General features: G+C 37.5%; 1 long non-coding RNA gene across 2 annotated transcripts in view; it reads right to left on the bottom strand.

Moving 5' to 3' along the window:
* Positions 1-257: 257 nt before the first annotated feature.
* LOC146434930 (uncharacterized) overlaps positions 258-18,965 on the bottom strand; it is a 164,493-nt gene continuing 145,785 nt past the window's right edge. For both annotated transcript variants that reach the window (XR_014853313.1, XR_014853314.1), the window contains 2 exons: positions 1,400-1,442; positions 258-345 (listed from right to left, as the gene is read on the bottom strand). This is a non-coding gene — a long non-coding RNA (uncharacterized LOC146434930). The remainder of the gene's footprint in view (positions 346-1,399; positions 1,443-18,965) is intronic.

Raw genomic sequence — 18,965 nt, 5'->3', positions numbered from 1 at the left:
GGCTCTTCAGCTCTAAGCTGCTGTGGGAAGAACAGGCAGACAAACCTGAGCAGATTCCTGAGTTCACCCCAGCTTTTCCAGAAATCTGCACTGGCCATCAGCTCAACCCCTGCTTGCATTCCCTACACCAAAGGAGCAGCATTTACAGCACCACCACTGGCTGAACGTTCTTCCTTCTCTTTCTTCTCTCTTTTTTAACAGAGGTGATGCAATAAAAGCCATTAATGAGGATGCAAAGTCCTTCTAATACTCACAGAATTTCCCAACCCACAAGAAACCTCTTGGATGCAGATCATAGGCAAATTTCATTGAGCCTTGTAGGTCAGTATATGGGAGGAAGGAGTCCTATGATGAACATCACATCAGTAAATAAAAACATGTTGTCTTTCTGAGAACTCTTTACCAAAAGAAACACAGTATTAATGAATATGTTCTTACTTATGGAATTCACAACTAAAGCCATAATTCAAAGTAAAAACTTTAGAGGACAATGCATACAGAGCATCAGAAGTCAAAACTTAGAATACAATTATAAAGGACAATATCAGCAAAAAATTGCATTGGTCTCCCTACATTTCGTCATGATATAAGTAATCCAGCCTGAATCCTTTTGTAAAGGAAACAACTAGTAAGATAATTTTAATGAGTTTTAAATTGATGTTACACTTCGCATTCTCTCTAAATCTAAATATTGGCAATTATTTCTCCACCGAAATATTTTCTTCCATTATAATTTTAATAACTACAGCGTATGCAAGCCGAGATATGCCTTCGTGAAAGAAAAGAAACATTGGATAATAGATCATTAACCTTAGACCATATTTTAATCTTCATTTCTAAAGGTTTTTTCCCTTTCTGTACACTTTATTCATTATGCATTTCCTGCTTACAACAAGCAAATTCAGCAAACATTATTTATCAGAGTTCCTTTGTAGGAGAACAACAGCCTGGGTTTCCTGATGGGTTGTGGAGGACAAACCAAGGAGGCAGAGTCCAAAAAAATAAATGGTTGTTGCCCAGGTTAGTGATGGATTTCTTTAAACATAGTGGAAATATCCTTAAAAGCTGCAAGGACACATAATAAAGTGTCCCAAGAGGAGACTAACTCATGCTCTGACCTTTTATACCAGTTTGGTTATAGTTTGTATTCAATTACCCAATTAAAAGGAAAAAAGTGAGAGAGAGAGATGAAGAAAATGGGAATAAATCCACAGCAATATCATCTTGATGCCTCTGAGTCTTGAGCTGAGTTATGCTTTATTGAGAGGCTACAAGGCTCTCAAAAGCAAAAAATCCAAGTACCACAGTATTTTTGAGAAAATATTCCAAATGGAATTAAACTTTTTTTGATCAACAGCTCTTTTTACGAAACTGTCAAATTTTTCTTGTTATATAATACCTGGATTTTCCTGCCCACTTCTTACTTTCTTGTCTTCACAAACCTGGAAACAAGAAATATGTCCTGGTTTGAAAGGAGGAGGAGATTCCTTACATCAAAGAGTAAACAGCATATTTCTACCTCAGTAAATGAGGTCATTTTGCTATTTCTCCACTCTGCTTTTTTCTTTCTTTCCCTGGATACTGAAGTCTGAAACTAAATTATCCCTGCTTTCTTTTCTGAGGAACTGAAAAGGCAAATTTTGTGTATATCATAATTTTCAATAACCACAGGGGTTTAAATTTTGTAGCCTGTAGGTAAATGTAGCATTTTCTTCTAGTTAAAAGAATTTATTCTTCTTTCTCTAGCACTACAATATGTCATTTAATTGCATTGTACATTCCATTTCTTAGCTGTGTGAAAGTTGCAAAGCCCTGTAAATAATAAAAAAAAAAAATTTTTTCATATGATACCCAAAGGAATATTTTCATACTGAGAACAGTATTTTCAAAAGTATCTACTTATTTTTGGTTTATTTGATCACCACATGTTTTCTAAGCGTGCTGGGTAGATCTGTGGAGGACATTCGTTGGTCTTATTAAAAATTTGAGGTGTTCATCAATTTTCAGAATCCAAACTCCTTTTTCTTGGCATCACTGATGTCAGCCTGAGCTCTGCTGTCGAGTCAGTGGTGCTCAAGTCTATAAATTCATGTGACACTGGAAAGTGTAAATTTCATCAATGTCATCAGTGATGAATTCAACTGATGAATAATAAAGAGTTTCCAAGGTATTCTTATCCCACAAGAATTTGTTGCAAAAGAAACACAAAACCATCTTCACTACATCCAGGACTGATGCTAATTCACATCCAATGAGATTCTTTACTTGAGTAAGAATTACTCACGCCATTAAAAAAGTTGGAGGGAGTGGCAGTAATATTTGTTACAATGGTACAATTACTTTCACAACTGAGAAAACGTGGCTCAGTTTTATTATCAGAAGAAATTATTGTCTTTTTTCCAAAATTCCATCATTAATCTTGGTAAAGAACGGCTGAGGACTGAATAGAATTACGATCCCCTTCTGTCAGGAAGAGAAAAATTAGAATTACAATACTCCTCTGTCAGGAAGAGAAAGATTAGATTACACTTCATATTTTATGTGAAGAAAATTGTGGCTATTTTGGCCATAAATATAGCCTCTAAGAAGAAAAAATACTGAATTTGGATTGCCAGTGCAATGCTATTATGCCAGAGTAATATAATATCCACACAGATATGATAGGTGCTTTCAGGAAAGTCCAGCTATGTAACATGATGCACTACACTGCAGATGAAACCTTCTCTTAATATATACCCTGCATAACAATTTCAGTGTAATAAACGGTGGGTGCATTTCTTGTTATTGATTTTACCATCCCAGGCAGTTGGAGGTCATCATACATTTATACAGGAAATACTACAAATCCCAATGGTCATAAGTTCCTTACCTCAACCTTTTTTTCTGGTTTGTTTTCTCATGGAGTTGATACAGCAGTAAACACGGAGAATAATAATCCTTACTGCTTAGCAATTTCTTTTATTGTCCTTTATATTATATACAATCTTTTGGTGTGAAAGCCCTTAAGAGAAACAAAATCAATAGGACACCATGAAAGCGTAATAGGAATCCACAAAAATCACTCTAAGAACCATCAGATGTAATAGAAAGTGATAATATCTCCATAGGGCTTTTCTTTCTAGGGCAAAAAGGCTAATAATTAGAAAAAAGGTAAAAAGCTTGTTTGCTTTTACTTAGCAGGATGTCTTAGATTCTAACAGGGGCTGAGGGAGGGAAGGTGCCACTGGAACTCTGAACAGAACTGCAGAGGAAAAGCTCAGCCCTCAGAGGAGGACTTGCTTCCCAAAGGACTCGTGGAAGAAGATTCTTCCAGAGCCCATCATGCTTTAAAAGGGAAAATTACATAAAATAGGAGATACTGGGATGTTGAGGAGTTTACTTCTCCCAGTACTTTGAGATAACTAAGTGTTAAACCTCCAAAATGGTTCCTGAAATTCTGAGTTGCATCAGGGCTATTCAGAGAATAAGCAGGTGAAGGAGCTCCTTCTTCAAGCCATCAGTGCTTCTCTATGTGTCCTCTGGAAAGAAATCCTAGAGGAAAGTGCTTTAGGTTTTTGCACAACTCTCTTTGAAGGTTTTTATATCAGCCTGCACACTCTATCACAGTTTGAGAGCTTTATCTTTCCTTCCTGTAATGGTCTATTCTGATGAGCTGATGACTCACAAAAGATCTAAGAGTAACACCAAGAGCACCACAAAATTATTCTCATTTCCTTTCTGTGTTCAATGATATTCTTAAAACCTTTCAAGAAGTTTGAGAGGTGATGATAGTGCAGGTCCTGATCCAAACTTACCTACAGTCAGTAAGAACTTAGACTTTGACTTATTTAATCCTGATTTAGCTAGATAACAAAGCCAGTGCTGAATTTTAAGTGTACAAATAGTTCTATATTATGCATACAAATCCCTTTCCAGATTAGGGTAAATGTTAATCTGTAAAACACTGATAGAACTTCTCCAATAAGCTCCCTTTTCACAATGGATAAATTCACAATGGGGTGACTCAGAATGACGACTTCAAAATTACATTCAAAGATAAGTGAAAGCTTCAATGATCTGCTGGGCTGGAGACTGGAATATTCCCTGTCAATTATTGTACTTCTGAAACCTGTAACCACGGGCTTCTCCTCCCTTGGTTTAACTTGTGGCAGCTCATGGAAGTGTTTTGCATCACTATACAAATACCTTTCTTTCCTGTACAGCCTACCAGGGCTCTGAGCTTTGGACAGATAAAATATCGAAGTTAAATGCCTAAAGAATATGAAATTCATGGTGAACTCATCCTCAGTCAACAACAAATGATGTGTCAATTCCTGCATTCTTCCACATCAGTACAAATGTATTGAACTGGTGGAATAAAGACCAATGTGCTCTATGTATTCGATTCTGTATTAATCCTCAAATAATTTTTGTACCTGTAAAGTAATAATGGACTTTTTTTTTTTTTTTTTTTCAGTGTAAGTTTATTTTGCTAAATATCCAAACCAGTCCAGACCAAGGGCTGAACACTCTCATAGCAATTGCAACACCAAGATCATGAGTGCTCTATTTTCCCTCCCATCCCAGCCACAGGAGCACCACTCAGCCCATATATTCATCAGAGTGTTTTAGTGTACCTTCTAAATTGTCATCATTCTCTCTGCTCCATTAATAGAACTATCTGCATGAAAGAAAGAACAAATTGTCTTCTAACTGGTCTATTACAAGGAACATTAATGAATACAGGGGAACTTTATTAGAGCTTTAATGGTGTACCTGCTCACTTCACGTTGTCTTGGGTGTTATTGTTGTAAGGGGCTGCTTGACAGACATCAAAGTGCTGCCAGGTACAACAAACAATGCATTAGAAAGCAACTTTTATGCTTGTACTGTTCTTTTTCCTTGTCAAACAAGTGTTTTCCAAGCAACATTTAGCACCAGTCATTTGGTGGCAACCGATATTTGACCATCTTAAATGTAGCTGCCAAGCCAGGCGCTTCAAGTTTCACATGACTTTGTCCCTCTAAAGTGACTTTTTTTTAACGAAAAAAACAGTTGTAAAATGAATTCTGAGGAGCAGAGCATTAACTTAATGTTTTATCACATTAACTAAACTATATCCTGTAAAAAAACTGTACCATAAAACACTGCATTAAAGTTAATGCAAGACTGAATATTATACATGGGTATATTCACTGCAATTTAGATCCTCACTAGGACTAAGCTTCCATGGACACCCTTGAGAAATCGACTTGACTAAACACAGGAAAATTAAACCTTATATTAAGGAGGAAAATGACCTTCCAGCACATGGGTCATACATAAGTTTTTGGTCTTTTTTTTTTTTTTTTTTAAGGCTGGCCATCATCACTGAATATTGGAAATGAAAAAGCAAATTAAAATGCTTTATTCCTTGTTCCAGTTGTTATCAACAGATGAGCAAAGGCTAAGGGCCACCATGGGATGGGCTGGATGCAAAAGTCATGTACAGAATACAAAAATTTATGAATTTCATAGCGATTTGTCACCCTGTGCTAAAGCATCAACATGGTTTCTTTTGTTAAAATAATTTTTAGCCATTTCCTGACAAAATCAGCAAACTGTTTGTGCTTCAATAAACTATTACACAGAAGGCAAATATTAAAAACCCACAACATTTACTTTGCAAATATAAAGATAAATTTGCTGTTGTTCATATGACTCTCTTCTGTAAATTTATTGCTATAAATGTAAATCTAAATCACACATATAAATACATGCTATATATTGGATAAGGTTGCAGCCCTTTCATAAACAATACAAAATAATGGGAATCAAAGTCAAAATCTTAAAATAAACTGATACTAAAGAGAAATACTTTAAAGAGATGAGAGAGTTAGAAGTAACAATCTGATTTTCACATTTCACATTTGCAAAATTGATATGATTAAAAGCAGCAATGACTTTTCAATGACTTAAATTCCTTTTTTCACTGCCAAAGTAAGCTGAATAATTTTGTGGGTTTGTTTGTCGTTGGGTGGGTGTGTAGGTTTTTGTTTGTATGTTTATTTGTTTGGGGCTTTTTATCATAAATCACCACATAAAATTCTAAATGCTTTGTCCTTATCTTCCTTTCTGGAAGAAATACAGAAAGACCCTTCTACTGAAAAGCAAGGTAAAAAAACTTTTCAGAGCTTATGTTTTAATTTTAAAACAGGGAAATTGTGATAAATATTTACAAGTGTGAGTGGAACAGGTATCTTTGACATGACCTAATTTCACTCCATATTCATAATCTCTTCGTTCATAATCATTTATCAAATCATGTGGGTTTTTTACAAAGTATTTTGTCAAAAATGTTTGAAGAAAACTTAATCTGGTAAAAGGGTTTAAACATCTCAGAAGTACAATCAGGTTGAAGTTAGCATTAATGTTTATATTCATGAAAATGATTATTGTCTGAGCATTTTTATATTGCTTTTCCTTGCAGGTTGATAACGTAGGCTGACGTACCATGATGCATTTTTTATTAACTGCTTGATTATTCAGTTTGATTTCCTGAAGGCTTTGTGTCTCATTTACAGGGGAGGGAGGGGATCAGCTTACACTTTGTGCAGAAAAGTGAAAATAACAAATCTTATGGAGACCTGTTCTGGTGTGACATGATTATAAGGGGCAGATCTTCATGAGGCTGTAGAAATAATCTCAGTTCATGAAAAATACCAGATGTATGTGGCAGAGCATATCAGGTTATGAGGACTATATAAAAATTAATGTAAACTTTATGCAAAGTCCTAGAAATTTAAGAAGTAGGGAAGAAGACACAATGCCATCAGATTTAACTCCCATTTTGATGTTGGTTTTGCAACATCTATATTGCAAAGACTAAAATATCTCCTAGCTGCAATTATGTAATTTTCATTCCAGAGTTCAGCACTAGTGTGGTGACATTTTCCAGTCCAGACAGAGGACTATTAACTAGTCCAATTTTACAACAGGTGAAAATGACCCCAACTAACTCTTCTCTGGTGCTAAATTTAAGTTAAAAAGTTAGAAAAAAACCCGACCTTCTCAAGTTTTATAAAGAAATAATTTCATTTAAGTGTTGAATCACATAGTTTGCACTCCACTGGAGTACACATCTGGGTAGGCTGAATATAATCCACATATTGCTTAATATAATATAAAAATGTATATGCAAAAAAATATTAGGATGGAGTGCATGGCTGCCAATGAAATATTCCTGCAGAAGTCATGAGAAAGATCTTCTGTAAGGAAACAGAAGTATCAAACCTTTGGGTCCTTCAACTAAATCTTGAATAATTATCAGGAATCATAATATCCACTACCAGAAATGCAGAGAAATCTTCCACTCAATTTATTTTGTATCATTCATAGCTTGAGTAAAACCCAGCTTATCCAGCTGGAGGAGATGGAGGTACCTGCAGTGTCATTTCTCCTTTTCATTATTGTTTTCCCTATCATGGATGCTTGTTTTATAGATATAATTCTGTTGCTGTTAGAGGTGATTAAAGCATCAGAGTGAAATGCACACTTCAAGAATAAAAAAAAGAAAATTTAATGTGATACAGAAGTAAACCTCCATGTAGTGCAGTAGAAAGCCTTTATGGGATTTTGAGTTGGAGAAGCTTGTGTGGAAAGTAGCCAAAAATGGAGGCAAATTACATCAACACAGATTTATCTGTGTGCTTAGTTCAATGTTTTATAATCCTGATACAAACACACAGTTTATTTTAAACCACAAAGCACAGCAAACACGATCAGATAGAAAGACTCAACCAATTTTTTTCAGTTATTAGGTCTCTGACATCCATAAATCACCAGAAAGGCTGACCAGATACTCTGAAGCTCATCCAATTTATCATAGCACTGATGGGTTACACTTTCTAAACTTGCTTGCTCATTCTGATCATTAGAATAATTTGAAATGCCAAAATAAATCACAGAATACCAGGTTGGAAGGGACATCAAGGATCATCTGCTCCAACCTTTCTTGGCAAAGACACATTCTAGCCATGGCCTAGCATCCTGTCCAGATGACTCTTGAAAGTGTCCAGCATTGGTGAATCCACCACTTCCCTGTGGAAACTATTCTAATATTCATATTGATTTCACCAAGACAGTATTTCTTCCCATTAGAAGCATTGTTTAATTTCTTTTCCCCTCAGGCTCAGGCACCAGCCCAGGAAGGTGTCTGTGCATGGTGCTAAACTTTATTCTAAGCTTAAGCATCTACTGAAAGCATTCAAATAATGCACTTAAATGTCTTCTGCCTCAAAATCAGCATTTTTTAGAGAAGGCTATTGATCTCAGCTGGCCCTGCTGTCACCTGCAGCTCCTGACCCCAACTCCCCTGCTCCAGCCACATCCACCCTCACTGGGGTCATGTCCCCCCTTGCACTGTAAAAACGTGCTCAGCTCATCAAAAATGCATTTCATTACCTTCAACACCTTTAAATTACAGCCTGAGTCTGAGATGCACTTGTAAAAGTGAAGCTGTGTTTTGCAGAACGGAAAAATATTTGGGAAAAAATCTTACATGTGATGTCAATCAATTGAACAGAATTTGTCGCTTTCATGAAATCCTCTGGTTTGCTGCTTTTCACAGGAAGAACAAAGCCCCTTCCCCAGGTTTAATGGGTGGCATGTGCCTCCAGCTCTGCAGCAGAATAAACGGTGCTCCAAATGTTTTTTGTCCTAATTATACAGCTGTTTAGAGGATGGATGGCATTTAGAGAGACGTGCCCTGTCAAAAGCTGGGAGTTGTGCCTCTTGGCAGGCCGGCACACTCAGATGACACATCAACCTCCAGCACACACTAAACACATCTGAACACTGCCAGAAATAGCAGAGGAAAAGGGGAAAACTTTGCTATTTACCAAAGGGTAAAGTGCATTTAAATAATATTCCTGATTCTCGCTGCTGCCTGTTCTCCTTTCCGAGCTCCGCAATTATTATTTTTATTTTTGCACCATTCCTCTGGGATTCACAGAGCTAAATCCTCTTCATAAAATTCCTCAGAGAATTTTCCCATATCAGTGCTAAGGAAAAGGTCTGTCCCATGAGTTTGTCACTGACTTGGGGATGGACCTCATTTTGATGCACCCCTTTCTCTGCTTCCCCTGACTGAGCTCTTGAGTCAACAAAGTCACAACCATATCTTTGCATTAAAGGCTCCTCAAAGTTTCTTTTTCCATAGTTGACTATCACTCCTGTCATTAAAATTTTATGGATGAATGCTCAGCTTGCATCCAGTAGTGTTTCCAAGAGCCCTATTGCCTCCCATTATTAATTAAAAGATTGGAGAAAGACTGACTATGCCTTTGAAGTAGGAACTATAAGAAACCATGTCTAAAAGGGTTTAAAATTGTTGTAACAATTATAAAATATAGATAAATTTTATATATTACATACAAATTATATAAAAGAACTGAAGAAATTCTTTGCTGTGAGGGTGATGAGGCAGTGGCTGCCCAGAGAAGCTGTGGCTGCCCCTGGATCCCTGGCAGTGCCCAAGGCCAGGCTGGACAGGGCTTGGAGTAACCTGGGATAGTAGAATGTGTCCCTGCCCATGGCAGGGAGTTGGAATAAAATGATTTTTAGGGTCCCTTCCAACCCAAAACATTCTATGTTTCTATGAAAAGCTAAATAATATAAACTATCATAACCATGAAAATTACTATAATATTTATAATTTATTAAAATTATATAAATTAACTCTAAATTATTTGTATATTATATATAGAAATTATCTATATATAAAGTATGTGTTTAAATTTATAACAGAGTACCACCCAGGGCTATCAGCCAAGAACCTGATTTCCATGGTGTTAGGCATATATTACCACAAATTAAAGCACAATTCTCCTATGCAGAACTTTCAAGGTGGTTGAAACAAATGACTAGAGTATCTTTAAACATTTTTCTGTTGGCTAGTGGTTTATTAATCATTCTGCCTTCTGAGGAAAAGTCTCAAGAAAAGTTTAATTTTAATATATTTTACTTGATTGGACTTAAATTTGTACTTAGTTACTTCAAAGCAAAAATCCTATTAAATAGCTCTACAAATATTCCTCTCTAAACAGCAATCCATGAAATCAGGGAGTGTTTGAAAGACAGTGCCACTTACTGAGTGAAGAGGCAATCCAAACACCTTAATCTCAAAGGATTACAACCAGGACAAATGGAAACAAACTTTCTAGCTCCTTTCCAAGTTAAACAATTAACTCTAATATTCACATCCTTGGAGACATTTCAGTTGAGCTAGCATGTCTAATTTATAATCGATGATTAACAGAAGATGCAACTAATTTGTCTCTGTTATTTGATTTTGCCCCAGTCAAATTTACTCAGTAAAATGGATTGAAAGAATGTTCTAAAGACTAGTAAGCATTGAATTAGAAATCTGGTGTGTGGCTTCTTTGTAGACCAGCATTAAATAGAAGTATTACAGGACAATATCTCTTGCCTTGGGTAGATTTAACAAATTAATTTTGACCCATGAGCTTAATAAAGTCTGTTAAGTAGGCCCAACCTCTCTGTTAAGTAAAATGGGCACTGAATATTTAATTATTTTAATTGTCTGATAAATTTGAAATTGAGAAAGTAACAGCCCTGCAAATCTTAAAATATATTCCCAGCCCTGTGTGTCATTAAGCATTACTCTTGTGATTTTACTGCATTCAAGAGGTCACCAAGTCAAGCCCAGCCACCCCTGATTGAATGAGAATTGCACATTAGATCAAGAAAAATAGTTTTCCAGAGGTTAAAGTACCAGTTCAGGGAAGCCAAGACACATTTGCAGGAATATTTAGAATGGTGATTAGGCAGCAGAAGAACTAACAAAGATGGGCAGCCTTAATAATGATAAAATACACCTTGCTGAAGTCAGTTGTGGTTGTTCTTGTAGTAAAGGACGTGGAAGTTTAGTAGTTTATGTATGAAGAACTATCACTTTCACAGTCATCTTCTGCACTAAACATAGAGATATCAACATTTGAAGATGAGAGAGCTGTCCCAGAACTCCCTGCTACATCCAGCACAGCTGTGTGTACCTTCCCTGCTCTCCCTGTTCCCACTCAGTTCCCTGTTCTTTTTTTGGAGCATTAACAGGTTTTTGGCACAATCTTCCCCTAATGCACATCAGCAAATCTCACCTGCACAGAAATCATCGTTTGCACTCAGTTTAAGCAGGCACTGCCCCTGACAGAACCATGTCCTGCATCCCCCAGCCTTGGGCATCCCATTTGTGACACCCAAAGGATCTGCAAAACAGCAAAATACCTGCACTGTGCCAAAGCAACAGGTGTGTGGAATAAAGAAATATCAGGGGATGGAGGTAAAGGTGCAACTAAACCTTCACACAGCAGTATCTGATTATCTAACTCCAGCTCAAGTATAAAGTTTTTGAGTAATCTAATTTCTGAGCAGCACCACTGAAGTCAATAGTAATCGAGGCTGTGACATTTCCTAGAAAGATCTTTAAAAAAAAGTCCTAACAAAGATCATGAATGAACAGGCTACATCACAGCCTGATATTTTCCAGCAATGTTTTTTCACGAATTATTTGAACTGAAATCATCTAGAGTTTATGAGCATGCATTGCAACAGGCCTCTTAGATAAATATGTCCTGGATTTGCTATCTTTTAATTTTGCATAATAATCCAATAAGAACACAAGATGACTCAACTGCAGTTGTTCAGTTATTAGGTCTAATCTCTTCAAGTAATTATCTTACTAAGAAAAAAATAGAAGTATTTCTGAAAGTGCTCTCTCCAGAGGATAGTTCTACACTGGACATGGGACAGAAACTAATCAGCCACAGTAAAATAAGAAGGAAAAAACCAGCTACAGTCACTATGCTGAGAAGTCATCCCTATTAAAATCAATACTGTGATTAATGTTAAAACACAGGAGATCAGAATCCATCATGCAATATTTTTCCTGTCTGTACTGTTATTTTTATAGCTTAACTTTGCTATGCTGAGCTGCTTCACATCTGAATAATTTGCTGGAAAGCAGCTCCAACCCCTTTCTGGAGAAACAAAGAGAGACTGAGGTTTGTGCTTAGCTGGGAAGAAAGAGGATGAGAAGGGAAAACAAAGTGAAAGCAAATCATCTGTGTTATTTATATAAACTGCAGAGCACGAACTAAACCACACAGCCTGGCAGACAATTCCTGCTGAATTGCTGCAAAATCTTTCAAGGTTTTCTGAGATGAAGTTCCTCCCTCTCTGCTGCAGACACCCCGCTCTGTGACCCTGGATTTCCCTGGTGAAGGACTGGTGGTCACAGCAATTCTGCTCCTTCCCTTCTACTGTTCTTTTCTGAATTCATTTTCCACTGCCACAAGAACACTGTCCTCAATTTCCATCCCCTGAAAAGCAAACACTGCAAAGCAACCATGAGGCATTGACAGATGATTTTAAAATACAGGATCAAGTTCACATAATTAAAAAGTATCTGTTCAGAATATTTCAGGCTTTCAATGTTTTGTGTGTTTTTTATTTAAAGTCTTTGATTCCTGCAATAAAGAATGACCTTGATACATAATAAATATATTGGTTGTTGGGTATGTTAACATAAAGTTGCAGTGTTGGGTAGGCTGATTTACAGAAAGGGATAAAATTGCTTTTGCTTAGATTCTTGAATTAAAATCACAAGTCTTGTATCTTCTAGTGGATGGTGTCCCTGCCCATGACAGGGAATTGGAACTAGATGACTTTGAGGATTCCTTCCAACACAAACCCTTCTATGGTTCTCTGATCTGAAAAATTTGGTTGGTGACACAGCAATATTCACTGAATGGAAATGTGACTGAACACATTGTGCAGGAACACAAATAACTTCTACCCATAAAGCTACAGTTCAGAAATTAGTCATGAATTCCAGCTAATCCTCATCCCCATCTACCTGCACCACCTTAGCACAGCCTGGGACACCTTCACAGCACTGAGGAATACCATAAAGGGGGGAAAGCATGCCTGGAACATCTTAGTTACAGAATGCAAACTCCTGAGTCCCACACAGGGAAAGCAGTTACTCTAAAGAAACTAAAAAGGAGTAACATCCCTTAGCTAGGAAAAAAGTACAACAGAGCTCTCTTCTCAAAAACTAGGCACAAGAAAAGAAGAAAAACTCATTCTTCTATTTCTGCTTGGCTGGGTTCTCTATTTATAAACAGACCCCAGAGACATGGCAGTCTAATATCCTGTGCCCTTAGTTTTGTTCTTCTTCCACAACAATAGCCCATAATATTATTCATTTCTAAACAATTGAAGTGATTTCTAAACAATTGAAGTGATTTGCATTTACCTTAAAACTGACACGGGCTGAACATGTTTTTAAATCCTGTTTTGTCTCACTACACTAATGTATAAAAACTGCAGAAGCATTGTCAGTGTATATTTTACAAATTCGCTGAAGACTATTATTTAACCATGCTAATTATAACAATAAATAATTTTGCATTAATGATAAAGTCATATACTAGGGAAGTACACATAGTTTATACACCTAGCAGATTTTATTAGACAGCTATATTGGCCTCTGTTTCTCATCATCTCGCACAGGTTTATGCATCAAAGATTTCAGTTTGACATTTGCTTTTTTCCTTTCCATTTTATAATATTATTGATGTATTATTTAACGATGGAAGATTTTGAGCACACATGTTGATCAACAGGCAAGGAGCTTTGTTTTCCGTAAGAACATTGCTTTTTATCTTTTCTCCATCAAATTGTCAAGACTGCATACTTAATCACAGCTGGATGTTGGGCCTCGTCTTGAACACCATAAAGTCAACGAGAGTTTTGCAACTGATTTTTATTGCAATGGGACCGAGCACAGTATTGGTAATGTGCAACTTATAAATGCCATTTGCACACATATCAATTTTATTAACTCCCTTAGTATGGAATTTTCAGAATGTAATACTTTGGCAGGCATTACTTTAGATTTATAGTGCTCCAAGATGACACTATTAAGCCACATTCACACCTCTGAAAATTGCTATAGCAACGGACTAGGACCAGTTCTTCCTCCACACTGGTGGGTGAGAATTCTCTCAGCAACTGAGGCTCCTGCTGCTGCCTTTCGGGGAGCATTGCTTTGGGAAAAGGTGCCTGTGGGAGATTATCCACCAATATAAACACACACAAAATAAATATAGACGCAAACAGCACGAGCAGATGGTCACAAACTGGTAGACCAGAGATGCTATGGGAAGGCATGGAATGTGTGGGACTGTTTGAGTGAGATGCTGGAGTGGATTTCTCTTTGGGAAGAGATGGCGTTGGAATAGGTGGAATAGGAACCAGAGGTGATATCACCATTCCTGGAAAAGTTCAAAAGACAGAAGTAGCACTTGGGGACATGGTTTAGTGTGAACTTGGTGCTGGGTTAATGACTGGACTCTGTGATTTTAGAAGTCTTTTCCAACCTCAGTGATTCTTATTCTATCCTATGAATCTTTCATCTTCTACAGACCTGAAAACAAGACAAAACCTGGGAAGGTGGTTTGAGCACTCCTTAAAATATCAGTAATTCCTGTTAAAGAGAGAGGAGGTGACTGACCAGCCAGGCTCTCAGTGCAGCCTTCAAAACTCTGCACAAGCCACATCTGACCTTGCCAGAGCCCTTGCTGTGCCATGGCAGGGAAATATCCACCCTTCATCCCTGAGGGGCTCCTGAGAGTAAAACAAATGGAAGGGCTGAACAGACAAGGAAAGATGAAGCCAAGCTTCACCTGAAGTCAAGGACTCTGCTGGAGAGAAACCTCAGGCATGAAACTCCCAGTCACCTTCATGGAGGAACAGGGATAATCCAGGGAGTGACTGACCTGAGCCACTGATTTCTTTGGGAGAAGAAATGAGGATTCTCCCTTTGTCTGAGAGAACAGATCACTGAAGAAAATCAGGAAGAAAGGCAATCTCCTGTTGATATTTGCTGCACTTCAAGATTTGCCTTTATCCTGGCTGTGAAATTGTCTTAAAACATCAAATATTTAGGGACCACTATTTTTAATAAGGATACTTTTAACTATATCTTCATACTTTTAACTAATCTTTACATTTCTATTTGCCTGGGAGAAAAAAATGCATCTCTGACTCCAATGACCTGTCAGTTATTGTACTTCTAAGTGGTATTTCAGAATTAAAGATCCATTTCCTCTGTAACTGTAACACATGGTAGAGCCTGAGTCACTTTTTTTTGGCAAAGGTGTCACTCCTGACTAATGTTGAATCATGCTGGCAATGCTATTTCATAATTTTCTAGTAGAATAGCTACAAGCAACACTTTCTCCAAACTATGAGCTAAGATTAATTTGTCTACAAAACAAAAATTCGACGCACTGTGTACTTGTGAGTGTGAGATGTTCTCTAAAGAGTTATCTAATTCTGAATTATTACCTTCTAAAACATTTCTGAGCAATTGCATTTTGATAAGATTATAGACATACAGGTAGCTAGCACATTATCTTTCGAAATAAAGGGAATTAAAAGCCAGAGGAGTGATCTTCTCAGTGGCTGGAGATGGAGTGTAACCATCACAAAAATCTCTTTGCTTTTTGTTCTTTGAGAGATGATAAAAAACCTCTTCCACAACAGGTTGGAGCGCAAAATCTGGTAGCTTCAAGTGGGTGGCCTGTCTTCCCTGTTTTCCAACCACTGGGAAACAGATTCTCCCTCTTTCTGCAGTAATTTTAATTAGACAATAATCCATCAGAAAACTCTTGTCCTCCAAGGCATCCTGAGACAAGTGCTGACAGGGGCATAAATCCCATCGTCTTAAATCAGCTGTGCTGGATCTGACTCAAAGCTCTTATGATTCATTGTGCTTAAAGGTTTTAAATAAAACGTCAAACCATTGCCATGGCCACTGCCATCAGCTGTGTCACCATCCTGGCTCCAGTGTGCTCCCTGGCTTGTCACTGCATAGTGAGCAGAGGGTGATAGCAGCAGACAGTTCTTGAAGGGAACTTGAAAAGGAAGAAGTGAAAAATTATTTCAGAATTTGCAGGAGAAATAGTATTGTCCTTGCAAAATATCTGCTGCATCAAGCCTGAGGTGCAGCTGTCTCATCACTACTTCACTGCATGTTTGTTTGTGCCTGAACACAACCTGAGTTCTCCTCTAAGCACTCATTTGTTGATGCACAGCTCTGCTCTAGTGGATGAATTTTCAAAACGTGCTTTAGCTCACCAGGTATGGAGCTTATTCTTTCCTTTTCTTGCTAAACTAAGAATGTCCTTAAAGTGAATGCAGTCTTACATACACCTAAATATTCCTGCAGAACACATCATATATTGATAAGATGATATAATTTGTTTGTGTTTGTTGACTGATCACAAGTCAGGAAGAATTAAAAGAATTTTAAAGCCCTTCATTAGGAAAAGCAGGAAAACTCCCTCAAATAACAGTGAAGTCTAAAGACAGGAAAACTACTTTCAAGTCTTTAAAAGAACTGAGAGTGTCAATGGACAAAAATAGGGGTCTGCTAACACTTTTCCTATGAAAATAATTTTAAAATGCTCACAATTTGGGGCAATTCTCTGCATGCCAGTGGTGAATAGCACGTGATATTTTCAACACACTTCAGCTCCTGTCAGCTCAGCTCTGCCTACACATGTTTAACTTTCTTTGTTTTTCCTATGGGTGAAGGTCTGGAGTTATTCTGGTGGAATGTGTCTCTGCCCATGGCAAGGGGATTAGAACCAGAGGATCTTTAAGGTCCCTTCCAACCTAAACCTTCTATAATTACATGCCAGCTGAATAAACTGCATATTATGATCTGAGAAAATTCTGTCAGCGCTTTTTCTCATCTACCATTTTCCTCTCAGATATGCTTTCCCAAACTTCCCCACTATTTTAGCTAGTCTCTTAAATCTCTGTTTCCTGCAGACTGATCTCTGACAAAGCTCTTTTCTCCAACAAAGCCATTCCAAGGATTACTAAACTGCAAATCACTATTGAAAGTATTTCACGCTTAAACCTCGAAGTGAGCTAAACATGATTTATCTTTAAAAAGAAGAAAAAAAAAAAAAAGAAAACAACCAAACAACAGTCTTTGGATTGAAACAGAAAACAGGGGGGAAAAAACAAAACAAAACAAAAATGCAGGCATTCATTTGAAGCAAAGGGAAATCTCAATGCAGGTTACAAACACAGGATATTGTGCTCATGTTACCCCAGGCTGGATTGCTGGTGTTATTAATTGCATGTCTAAACCTAAGTTTCCACTCTTTAATATGTAGACAGACGTGTAAAAAAAGGTGCTGCTAAACGCTACTGTCTTTACAAAGACCTCTACAAAAACACAAACCAACGAGAGCAACACTGACTTTTATTTTCTGTTTCTCTTAAATGTGTATCAGCGGGTTTTCTCTCTTAAAAACAGACTGCCTATTCAAAGGAAGGCTGGATATATGCTACACAGGCTCACTTTAAAGTAAGAACAAGTTTCCTTCTTCCTTTTAATCTATCTGTAAACTGTGCAGTCTGCCATCAAGTAGCTCCATATTAGTTGTGGGTGTTAAAACCTGTCAATCATGCCAGATAATTTAAATTCGTAGGTTTCTTAGACAGTGATTTTCTCCCAGAGATCAACTTATCTCCTTCTTAAAAAAGGATACAATAACTTGAGACACCTGTAAGAAAAAAACACATGAAGCTCATGAAGCTTGTAGGTTTGTTCCCATGTATAATTTGGTGTTATTCTTAAATTCCACACAAAGTCTCCTTTATTGGAGTTATTTTCATCTTTGGTGATTAAAACTTCAGGACTACAGTTACAAGTTTTCTAATACAGAGGGAAAAAAGAAAAGAAACCATTCTGTAATCAATTGTCTTCAACATGTTGGGTATAATCTCTTTTAATGGCAAAAAAATTCCCTACTAGGTGAGACCTTTGATCCATCTAATCCAGCTGGGAGAGCCTGCATGACTTCCTGTGGTTCACAGTCTTCCCCAACATCCCCATTTCCTGGGTTAGGGACATTACTGCAGATATCTCTGCCTGTTCCATCAGGATATTTTTGTGGACTCTCTATCCCTGGATTTTTCTACCCCTTTCTGAACAGGCTGATTCTGTCTGTCTCCACGAGCTCCAGACGCAGCCAGCTCCAGACCTCACGTGCTCAGCGGAAAAAATGTACTTTTCTTTTGTAGGTTTTGAAGGTTTTCTTCTCGTTCTAATGAGTTTCAGAACCAAGGAGGGTTTGTATGAAAATTCTCCTTTGGTGTCTCCAAAGCCCAGAACTCCAAGAGCACAGGGCAATGCACTTCTCTCTTTTCCTGGGGTTTTCCAGCACACAACTGTGCCTCTGAAAATCACTGTCCTGTGTGAGTGAGGCTCAGACTCTTCCAGTCCTTTCAGCACTGCCAGATCACAGCTCACTGAGTCCATACATCTCTTTCTGTGAGTTACTCCATTTATCTTCAGTCCTAGAGGAAAAATCTCCTTGTTGCACAGCCTCCCCTTTCTCCCTGCAAGGACATCCACAGTGATGCAACATCCATGTGCAGCAGAGACCCCACAGGGGGTGTGGATATCAACCTGGCACTGCTGGAGAGACTTTAGCAGGAAGAACCACAAAATCAAAGGGGAAAAAAATCTTCAAAGCAGCAGTTCCCAGGAAACACCAATGCCATGACATGTTGTGTCAATGAATTTAATTTACTCATTAAAATTAATCTAAGGATGACCTCTGCAAAGGTAATATATAAAGAGAAGCCTCTAAGAACACTGATTGAGATTAAATACCTTTCTCTTGTGGTTTCCTAAGGACACACAGCACTAATACACATAAACACCTTTAGTGGTGTAAAGAATGAAATGGACTTAGAGGGACAAAATATCCCAGCAGGATTTGTTTAGCTTGGTTTTGTGAACGAATTCCTAAAGATTACTTCGTTTTTCTGAAGTGGAATTTAGATAGATGCCACTTGGAGGCACTCTTATACTATTCTCATTTGAAGTTTCTTAG

Source organism: Lichenostomus cassidix, chromosome 7 (assembly GCF_008360975.1).
Source record: "Lichenostomus cassidix isolate B80296 chromosome 7, HeHo_3.0, whole genome shotgun sequence".
NCBI classification, from domain to species: domain Eukaryota; kingdom Metazoa; phylum Chordata; class Aves; order Passeriformes; family Meliphagidae; genus Lichenostomus; species Lichenostomus cassidix.
This window is presented reverse-complemented; position numbering and strand designations above follow the sequence as displayed.